At 34.7% G+C, this 11,598-nt stretch overlaps 1 pseudogene; it reads right to left on the bottom strand.

Annotated features, from left to right (window-relative positions):
- Positions 1-9,245: 9,245 nt before the first annotated feature.
- Positions 9,246-9,563, bottom strand: LOC100967217 (annotated as a pseudogene).
- Between the last annotated feature and the right edge of the window lie 2,035 nt (positions 9,564-11,598).

The following is an 11,598-nucleotide window of genomic DNA, read 5'->3' as shown; positions in this document are numbered from 1 at the left end:
CACGGCCTACAGATATATGAAAAAATGCCCACTGATTTTTAAAGCAACAAAAGTAAAGAAAGACAAAGATAATATTTTGTACTGATCGAGGGAACAATTCAACAAGAAGACATATTCATCCTGAGTACTTAGGTATCCAACTTGGATACTTCCAGATTTATAACACAGATTTTACTCGACCTAAATAATATGATAATCAACAGCATTGTAATAGTCAGAGAATTCAACACTGCACTGAAAGAACTGGACAGATCCTCCAAGCAAAGAAATGTTGAACTTAAACTCAAGTCTAGAACAAATGAACTTAACAGACATCTACACAACATTTCACCCCAATACTATTGAATATAGATTCTTCTCATTAGCTCATGTATCATTTTCCAAGAATGATCACATCTTAGGTCACAACACAATTCTCAACAATTTTTTAAAAATAGAAATTATACCATGTATCTTTATCACAGTGTAATAAAAGTAGAAATCAATTCCAACAGAAATACTCATCCCTTCAAAAGTCTATGGCTTACAGCTTATAGCTGAACAATAACCGGGTCAAGGAGGAGATAGGAAGAAAATCATTAGATTCCTTGAAAAAAATGACGGTAAGGCTATAAGCTATCAAGACCTGTGGGATACTTACTGCAGAAGTGGTCCTGAGAGGGGAATTCATTGTATTAAATGCCCACATCCAGAAGACAGAAAAAGTGCAGATCAATAATCTAATGAATCATCTCAAGGAACTGGAAAGAAAAAAAAGGTAATTCAATCCCAAACCAGCAGAAGAAAAAAAATAACCAATTTCAGAACAGAACTAAGTGCAATCAAGAACAATAGAACCATTCAGAATATTAATAAAGCCAAAAGTTGGTTCTTTAAAAGATTCTAAAAACATCTCTAATAAGTTCTAATAAGAAATGAAAAGGAGGAAATAGCAATGGATGTTGCAGAAATGCAAAATCATCACTGAATACTACAAAAATCTCTGTGAAGAGATTGTGAAATTTGAAAATGTGGAGTAAATGGACAAATTTCTGGAATCACACTACCTCCCTAAACTCAATGAGGAAGAAATAGATCTCTTGATCAATATTAAGCACCAAAATTGAAATAATAAAAAAGCTTCTAATAAACAGTTTCCAACAAAAAATGTCCCAGACAAAATTGTTTAACACCAGAATTCCTAATGTTCAAAGAAGAGCTTGTACCTATAAAGCAGCATCTATTCAAAAACATAGAGGAGGAAGGAACCCTCCCCAGGTCCTTCTATGAGAGATCAAAACCAAGAAAGGACACAACAAAAAAAGAAAGCTACAGACTAATATAATTATGAATATTGACACAAAAATACTCCATTAAATCTTAGCAAACAGAATTCAGCTACACATAAAAAATAATAATTCATCACAAGCAGACGAGTTTTATTCCAGGTATGCAAGGCTGATTCAATACATGCAAATTTATAAATGTAATTCACCCCACATATCCAGAAGTGAAAACAAAAACCATATGATCCTATCAATAGGTGCAGAAAAAAGCATGTGACAAAATCCAGCATCTTTTTTTGCTAAGAACACTTAAGAAAGTTAGCATAGATGGGACATTCCTTAGAAGACATAGAAGTCATCTACAATAAACCCATAGCCAACATCATAATGAATGGAGTAAAACTGAAAGCATTCCTGCTTAGAACTGGAACCAGCCAAGGTTATTCACTATTGCCACTACTATTTAACTTAGTTTTGGAAGTCTTAGCCAAAACAATCGGGCAAGAGAAGACTATCAAGGGTATCCAAATAGGGACAAAAGAGGTCAGACTATCACCCTTTGCTGATGATATGAACTTTGCAGCCCAAAGACTCAACCATGAAATTCCTGGAAGTGATCAAGAAATACATTTCAGGATATAAAATCAATGTACACAAAGCCTTCATATATATCACCAATAGTCAAGCTGAGAATCAAATCAAAGATACATGTATAGTACTCTTCACAGTAGCATCAACGAAAAAAAGAAAGAAACACCTTGGAATATATTTAACAAACGATGTGAAGGATTTCTACAGAAAGAAGTATGAAACACTGAGAAAAGAAATAGCAGTGGATGTTAACAGATGGAAGAACATATTTTATTCATGGCTTGGAAGAATCAACATCGTTAAGATGTCTATACCAACTAAAGTTATCTCCATTAAAATATGAATGTCATATTTTGATGATTTTGAAAAAATAGTTCTACATTTTATATGGAACCAGAAAATATCTCCATATAGCTCATGCAATTCTATAAAATAAGAAGAAACCCAGAGGCATCCCTTTATTAGACTTAAGCTCATACTACAAGTTTATAATGATGAAAATCACATGGTATTGGCATAAAAATAGAGACATAGATCTATTGAACAGAACAGAGAGTCTAGAGATGAGATCATATTCATATTGACAGCTGATCTTTGACAAAAGCATACACTGGGGAAAAGCATCACTATTCAATAAACGGAGCTGGGAGAACTAGTTAGCCACATGTAACAGGGCGAAACTGGATCCACACTTCTCATCACTTACAAAAATTAATTCATGACAGATAAAAGATTTAAATCAAAGACACAGAACTCTAAAAACCCTAGAAGAAAGTGCTCCCTTACATTCTATTTACTAGAAGAGTTGTGAACATGAGTCTTCTAAGAATTTGTCTATTTCTTCTAAGTTGTTGAATTTAAAGGCCTAACGTTATTTATAATGTTCTCTTACTATACTTTCAAGTGTCTAGAGGATACAGGGAGATATTTCCTTCTTATTCCTGATGTTAGTGATTAATGTGTTCTCTCTTCTTTTCCAGATGTGTCTGAATAGAGTTTCATCAATTTTATTGATATTCTCCAAAAACCTGGGTCTTGATATTACTGGATTTTTCTATTGTTCTTCCATTTTCAAGTTCATCCATTGATTTTTCCTTTTATCTTTATGATTTGCTTGATTTGTGCTTGATTTCCTCTAGTTTTTATGTCTTCAGGTAGACATTTTGCTTGTTAACTTGAAAATTTTTTTGTTTTCTTATGTAAGTCTTTAATGTTATAAGTTTCCCTGTGTCACTTTGGCAATGCTCCATAATTTTGGCATGCTATGCTTTTATTTCTATTCTATTCAGAGTATTTTCTAATTTTCCTTATGACTTGTTCATTGTTTTGCATTATCAAGAAAAATGTTATTTCCTAAATGCTTGGTATTTTCCAAATATCTTTCTGTTACTGATATTTAGTTTACTTTTCTTTCAACTGAAGAACACAATTTGTATGCTTTCAAGTGTTTTAAATTTGCTGAGATTAGCTTTGTGGCTTGGAATAGGGTGTGTCATTATGAATACTCCATGTGCTTGAAAATAACGTGTTGATGTATTTTGCTCATGTAGGATAGAATGTCCTATAAAAACCAGTTAGATTAAGTTGGTCCATTGTTGTTCAGGCCTTTTATGTTTTCACTTATTTTCAGTTTACTTGTCCTATTAATTATGGAGAGAATGGTGCTATATGCTTCAAATAAAATTGTGAAATTACTTTTCCTTGCAATTCTATCTCTTTTGTGTCATGTATTTTGAAACTCACTCGGTGATTAGGTAGGTAGATATTTTTGCATGTTATGTCTTCTTGATGAATTGACTTCATTATTAATATGTAATGACATTTTATGTCTAGTAATATTTATTGTTTTGAAGTCCGCTTTGTCTTACTTATAATGTAGTCACTCTGGCTTTCCTTTGATTTGTATCTTCATGTTACATTTTCACCATCCTTTTAACATACACATACTTTCATTCTAAAAGAATATCTTATGGAAAAACATAAAGTTGAATCTTGTTTATCCAGCATGACAAGGTCTGTCTTTTTAATTGAGATGTTTAGAACATTGTGTAGGTCAGTGGTTCTCAATCTTCCTAATGCCTCAACCCTTTAATACAGTTCCTCATGTTGTGGTGACCCCCAATGAGGAACTGTATTAGAGGGTCATGGCATTAGGAAGATTGAGAACCACTGGTGTAGGTAATATAATTATTGATGTGATTGGTTTTACATCTACCAACTTACTGGTTGTTTTCTGCCTAGTTTATCTTTTAAAAAAATTTTCTTCCTACTCACCTGTCTGTGAAGATAAAATTATTTCTGTGTCTGGCTTATTCCCCTTGCCACAACAATTAAATTATTTTAAATATGCTGAGGTTGGTTTGATGGTCCAGCGTATATTCTATCTTGGTAAATGTTCTATGAGTGCTTAAAAAGAATGTGTATTCTGCTGTTGTTGGCTGGAATGTTCTATAATATCGATTAGATCCTTTTGGTTGATGGTGAGATGGACTTTTTATATCCTAGCTGATTTTAGGTTTAATAGATTCTCTGTTGAACTATTTTGTTTAAGAATTGGGAATCTGTTTATTTTTCCTTTCAGTTTTGTCTGTTTTTGCTCCTCCTTCTTTGCAGCTCCATTTTTTTTTTAAGTTTATTTTAGTATATTATGGTTTTGGTTACATAGTTTGCTTTTAGAAATTTTAAGTGAAAGTTATATGTGTGGCCCTCACCCAGAAAGTCAGTAATGAACCCATTCAAAGTACCCACTGGGGAATTTACCCTTCCTCTTCTTCCCATCCCCCCACTCAAATTGGAACTAGTTTACCAATATGTATGTGCTCATAGGGACACGGCTGCATTTCTTGATGGATTGACTCCCTTACCATGATGTAATGCTCCTATTTTTCCCTGGTACTTTCCTTTGCTGTGAATCCTGCCTTTTTAGATATTAACATAGAGACTCCACCTTCCTTTTGCTTAATGTTCGCACAATGTATCTTTTCCTATTGTTTTGCTTCAGCCTAACTATATTTTATATTTGAGGCAATTTTCTTATAGGAAAGGTAAAATGGGTCATTTCCCCACTCCTTTGCCAATCTTTGTCATTTAGTTGGTGTATTTAAATTATTTACATTTAATGTAATTATGGATATATTTTACTTATATTGTCTCCATTTTTCCTTCTCTGTTTTTTCCCCTGTTTTCCTATAGTTTACTTGATTTTTCATTTTTGAATTTCATTTTAATTTTTCTGTAGATTTTTTCTGTGATTTTTTGGATCTCCTTGTGCATACTTTTTTATTGTTTGATCTAGCTATTATATTATACATATGTAACTCAATACAATTTACTGATGTTGATATTTTACCAGTCTGAAGAAAATTTAAACTTATCTTTAAGTCTTTTTAACTTCCCCTTTTATCATATAATGGTTTCAAATATTTTCTCTATATACATATATATGAATAAAATCTTAGACAGAATTGCCATATTTAGAGACTTAAGAGGATAATAAAAGTCCATTTATTTATCTATTTTCCCCTTTCCATTGATCTTCCTTCTTTCATGATGTTTCAGGATAACTTCTTTTATAATTTTCTATCTGTTTCAAAAATTTCCTTTAAATTAATGTAATTTGTACTTGGTATTTTACTTTTAGTTCTAGAACTTTCACTTTTTAAAAGTTTTCATTTCTACCTTGAAAATCCTTATGTCTTAAGCCATTATATCCATTGGTGTCCTTTAAATTGGTAAAAATTTGTATAATAGTTATTTATCTATTTACTTATTATCTATTTACTTATTTATCTATTTACCTTATCTACTAAATAGACCATCTCTCGTGCCTGCTTCTTGTTTGTTTTTTCTCTGGATAATTGGTTACATTTTCTTTTCCTAATCTGTCTTGTAGTTTTTAAAATTTTATTCTGGATATCATGTTTTAAAGAACAATAGAAACTCAAGTATGATTTTCTTTGTTTTTATTTTGTTTTCCCTGGAGAAAATTCTGTCCTCTCTCTGACTACTTGGCTAGGGGCTGCTTATTCAAATATTAAAAAGGATCAAATTTAACTAATAATGGTCCACATCTTAAACAGATTTCATTCAACACCAGTTGACATAGTTTCCAACTTCTCTCACCACTGCCTTCACATTACTAAGCTCTTGACTAGGGGCTGCTAACTCTACTTGGCTAGGGGCTGCTTATTCAAATATTAAAAAGGATCAAATTTAACTAATAATGGTCCACATCTTAAACAGATTTCATTCAACTCCAGTTGACACAGTTTCCAACTTCTCTCACCACTGCCTTCGCATTACTAATCTCTTTATTCTCAGCAGTACTGGAGCTGGAAAAAAGTTATGTTGCAGTTTCAGACAAGTTTGATTAATCTTTGGATTTCATCCCACCAGGGTTATAGAATTTACAGCTTTAGAGCCACTAATTCCCTCTGCTTTCTAGCACCTTCTTTATCAACTCGTCTCAGCAAAATTTTATAGATGAGGGATAATTACTAAGGTGGGTGATTTATTTTTTGTATTAGGAACTTTCAAGATTTCAATCTATTAATATTTTACTATCTCACCTTCATTTTAAAATTTCAGTGTATGTTACTTTTCCTTGAAATGATATCTATTGTAGGCCTGCTTTCCAACCTACTAAAACCCAGATTGAGTGGTTGACCTTATGAGTGGAGGTTCATACAGCCATCTGCCTAGCTATGAAGGGTTCTTCCTTCATTGGATTTCAAGTCATTAGATTTCCTTGAGTTCACAGTGCAAATGATAACCCAATAAAAGTACAATTTTATTTTATTTTTATTTTCATGTTATTATCATAAAAACATGGATGTTTTTCATCCTTTAACATTCTAACTAGAAGTTAATGAAAGCATTGCTCACTTGCATAATTAGGTTAAGTTGTGGGTAAGTTGCAGTAGAGAGGCACCCTCATCTATTGTTGAGGTTGTATTAACTGATAAAATATAGTTTCTAAAAAAATTTATTAATATAGCAAAAGCTTCTAAAGTGTTTATAAGTTTTAATTGATTTTTTCTATCTCTCTTATTGTAAGTGCTAGGAAAATAATCACCATTATCGACAATTACTTATGTCTAAAACTAGTAATCACAGTAATATTTAAAAAGAAATTGCAAATCTGCATCTGCCAAATGTTCAACAATAGAAATGATTAAATAAACTATGGAAGTGCCACACAATAATATATTATTCAGCCATAAAAATTATTTCAAAACTTATTAATATTTTGGTAAATAATTATGAAATGCTACTAAAATTAAATGCTTAAGTACAAGGATAGAAACATATATTTAGTTTAATCTCAATTACATTAAAAATCTATATTTATAGACTGTACACCAATATGTCAAAATACTATCCTCAATACTTGTATATTCCTTGTATGTTTCTTTAATTTACTAATTTTTACCATAATCACCATAAGAATAAGTGTTAGAAATCCAGTATTGGAACTGAAACAAATATAATAATGGGTAGATGATTGGTTTGGGAAGAAACAAGAAAACCAAAGAAGAAAATAGATCAAAAGAATAGATACTGTGAAAAGCTAATGTAATTTAGCGTGCAATGGAACAGAGAAGGTCCTTTATATAAGATACGTTACATTTTTTTAGGGAATGTAATCATTATGGGACATGTTCAATCAATAAGTAAAGGTCGAACTCATATTAGATATATGCTAGGCCAAAGCAAAAACTGCGGAACTTGTGTGCTCTTCACACTGTTTGCACCGGGAAATCATAGCAAGGAAAACAGGTAGTAGTAAGTATCTCCTTTAGGTCACAGCTTATTTAAATGTCAACTAGTTGCATGTTGTAACTCAGTATTATATCATGGGTGGTAAGCAGAACATCAGGCTCTTCCCAGGCTTTGAGGCTTTGAGTTCCATTTGATAGCTTATTTTGTTTTTAGAAGATTGTGGCCAGTCACTTAAGACAGAGTTGTATATAGATTTTTTAAAGTGTTGAAACCCAATTATTCTGTCATGGTATGTTCCAGAAATTATGTTTCTCCAATTAATAAATTGTAAATAATAACATAACAGTGTGGTTATAGTAGGTAAAGAGGCAATTACAGTACAGTTATTAAACTGTGGAGACCGGTGCTAAAATGCAAGCATTTCCAATCTAGCTCTACCACCTACGACCTACGTGACACTGGACAGATCACTTAACCTTTCTTAACTTCGGTTTCTGTATCTGTCAAGTGAGAATAAGAGTGACTGCCTTCTAAAGTTAAAGTGAAGATTCGCTGGCATATAGTAAGGCTTAAGCTGATATATGAAATATTCTGTTATTATGCACCAATTATGGTTTTCCTTTTCCTTTGCATCAAAGATGGAAAGAATAAGAGGTAGAAAAGCTAAACTGCACGCAGCATCTCTGTCACTGACAGGGTCCAGTCTTAAAAGAGAACATCAGTTCCCACTTTCTCCATAGTTTAGCCCCCTGAACTATGTGTGTTACTAGTTTTTCTCTCCAAAGTGGGACTTTCAAAGATCTAACAACAGAATATGAGTACAACCCAAGTTCACATCCTGTGAGTAGCACTCCTACACACGCCTGGGCCCAATGGAAAACATCCTTGCTAACGCACACCAATTATCGGCGAAAAGCATATATGTCTTTGCCTCTGCTGTTTCTGAGAGTGAGCATGCAAAAATCTTGCCTGGCACAATTCAGGAGAGACTGAGGCAGAACTCCATTTGGCTTGGCACCAAGGAGGTAAAATTCCTGTGCTCAGGCCAGGAGGCTGAAGAGTGTAGGCACGTCACTGGAATGTTGCCAGGATCTCCAAATTGTGCTTTTGTGAGGTTAAGATACGGTCTCCAGATGGCTTGAGGCTGCAAAGAGTAGAACAACAATCAGCTTTTTTCCCCTTAGCAGTTTCCATATCTATCAAGAAGTGGGCTAGGGAGTTAACAGGCTGCTTCTTCACGGCTACTATTTGAATATAATAGATAATTTAGAAGAATGTGTCTCACTAAAAAAGTTAGTCTGTTTTTTACAATATATTCATGAGGTAATGGTATGAATATTCATTAACAACATGTTCGTGCAGCACCGGCTATTTAAGCTGGGAAGAAATAAAGATTTTGGCTATCTGCCGTAAGAGTGGTAGTCACCCTTTATTATATACAATTTCAATGCAAATCTACACCTTGTGTCATCGACCACTCACAGTAAACTTCACGCAACAACCAATCCGAGAAAATATATAGTTTTTAAATGATACTGTTTGATTGCTACCTGCAAGTCAGGCATAGTGTGGTGGGTGTGCTGGGCTCAGGGGTGTGTGGGCTCTGAGGAGGGACTGATGATGGGGGCTGGAAGGAAATGGGGTGGGTTTGGAGGCCAGGTGGGGTCCTCACATCTGCTTGTGAGAATGGGCAACCTCGAGAAAGGACTCATGCCAAGTCACAGCCATGCCTCCAATAAGATTAAGGAATTCTTGGAAATCTAACTGCTCATCAGAGTTGAGGTCCAGTTTCTTCATCATGCGGTCAAGCACACTAGGGTCCTTTTGATTCTTTGCAAAGGCACCCAGCTCTGTGTTCATGAAGTTCTGGAACTCAGTCTTGGACAGAGTGTAGCTGTAGCTCTCCTTTCCACCCTGCTTCTGGAACACAGTGATCAGGAACTCGATGCACCGCTGGGTCTCAGTGGGACTGGGGACTTTTGCCATACCGGAGTTGAGCGAGTCACTGAAGCTCAACAAGAGAGCGGTGCAGCAAGCTGTGATCAAACTAACTGGTGGGAGAGGGTACAAAATATTTTATTTAATGCAAAAGAAATAGGTGGAAAAGAGAAATGAATTTCAGAATTAAAAGCCACAAATGCAGCACATCGGTCAGTTACCAACCTCCCACACTACATTTTCCTTTATTCATATTTTTGGTCTCAGGGCAAAACTTCTGGCCAATGTACTGTAGTCATTTTTTTCCCCTATTGACCCAGTTAGAATACATGTTTTATCTTTGATTAAAAATCATTTTATAGATCTTGTTTACACAACTGCAGTTATTTGGAAAGAATAATATAACGCAATAATGTAGAATGGGAACAATGAGTTTAGATGCAGAATTTAATCCATCTACCAACAATATTAATTTGGCAGCTTCTATTTGTCAAAGTCTGTGCTCAATGCTATGGGCAACACAGTTAAATTATACAGCATAATTTCCTCCTCTGAGGAGTTATCAGAATTCAGCCCACTGGATGTAAGTAGGTCTTCAGCGTCAATGAAAACAGTTTGGGCTCTTCATAAAACTGAAACTAAATGGAAAATTTATCACTTTAACTCAAGTGAAACGAAAGGCAAACTAAATAAATAAATAGGCTCTCCTCTGCCAAGGAACTGACCCATTCCCACTGCCATACAAAAGAGCCCAGGACATCTCACGGGCTGAATTTGAGTTCCTAGGAATACTAAAGGAGCATCCTAACACATTTGTATATGTGAACACGTGTACGTATTACTTATGTATGTACATAGGTATATAAGGATAAATGGGATAGCTAGTAGGGAAGGTTGCCTGAAAAAGGCACTGGTGCTTTTGCTTGTGTGGATGAAAAATACCAGTGATTCCAGATGGAGGAATGCATTGCCATCCTAAACTTTCTGTGCAAAGCATATAATAGAGATATAGGTAATCAAAACAGAAATTCCTAGTGTCAAGCTTGTGGCAAATCTAATCATGAATGAGTGCATGATAGGGAAAAATGTGAACAAATATTTGGCACAAATAATTGTCACTCCAGAAGCGGAAGTCATCTGTAATAAAAATGTATGAATACCCTGTGGCAAGCAACTATGTAGTGAATAACAACAATTATCTATCAAATGCTTTGAAGGGCCAAAGGTTTTACAAGAAATGTCTTCTGTTTCTCTCAGAACAATCTGATGAGTAGGGACTACTATTGCCATTGTATAGTTTCTGAAGCTGAAGCCAGTAGACAACAAAGCTGGGGTGCAAGCCCAGGTCGGTCAGACTCCAGAGCTCATGCAGTTCACCACCAGCCTCTATTCTCTTAATAGAAGTTGAGGTCTGACTGCTGTCATCATAGACTGCTTTGCAGACTAGTGAGGATGGTAACTTTTAATATTGGAGTTTGGAATCTGTAATGGAAATGTTACATTTCAATCGAAACTTCCTTCCATGAGAAACTGAATTAGATTACTAGGAAAATGAAGTAATTTTATGCATAGTGCACACAGACTCCTTCCTAGTAACAGAGTCTCACCTAAGGTCTGGTATCCACACAGGATTACCAAGCTATTCTGATAAAAGTTACTCACCTCATGAACAAAATGCCACGTCATGTCTTCTTCCACCAGGCTCATGAACATCTGGCTTGTGACCCAATGGGAGTGGCAGAGCATAGGCTTCCCAGGATGATGGGTCCCCCACCAGACTGTAATGCATATCTTTTTGGTTTAACAAGAATGCTGAAATATCTATCCTCAGAGAGGATTTTTTTGGTATTCACATACATGTATGCTTTCTAATTTCAGGGCCATTTTTGAAAGCATGATTTGGACTAAGGTATAAGTTCACAAAATTTTCCTGTTTTGGCAAATACCAAACATAATCTACTACTTTTCCAGTGTATGCTCCAAAAACTGACCCTGGTAATTTTTAAAAGTACAGTTCTGATTGTGGAGTTCCTCTGCTGAAAAACCCCAAATGGCTATTCAAGTCAGATGAGTTGTTAAGGTA

Source organism: Otolemur garnettii, unplaced genomic scaffold, assembly GCF_000181295.1.
Source record: "Otolemur garnettii isolate 467f Iridium unplaced genomic scaffold, OtoGar3 scaffold00106, whole genome shotgun sequence".
NCBI classification, from domain to species: domain Eukaryota; kingdom Metazoa; phylum Chordata; class Mammalia; order Primates; family Galagidae; genus Otolemur; species Otolemur garnettii.
This window is presented reverse-complemented; position numbering and strand designations above follow the sequence as displayed.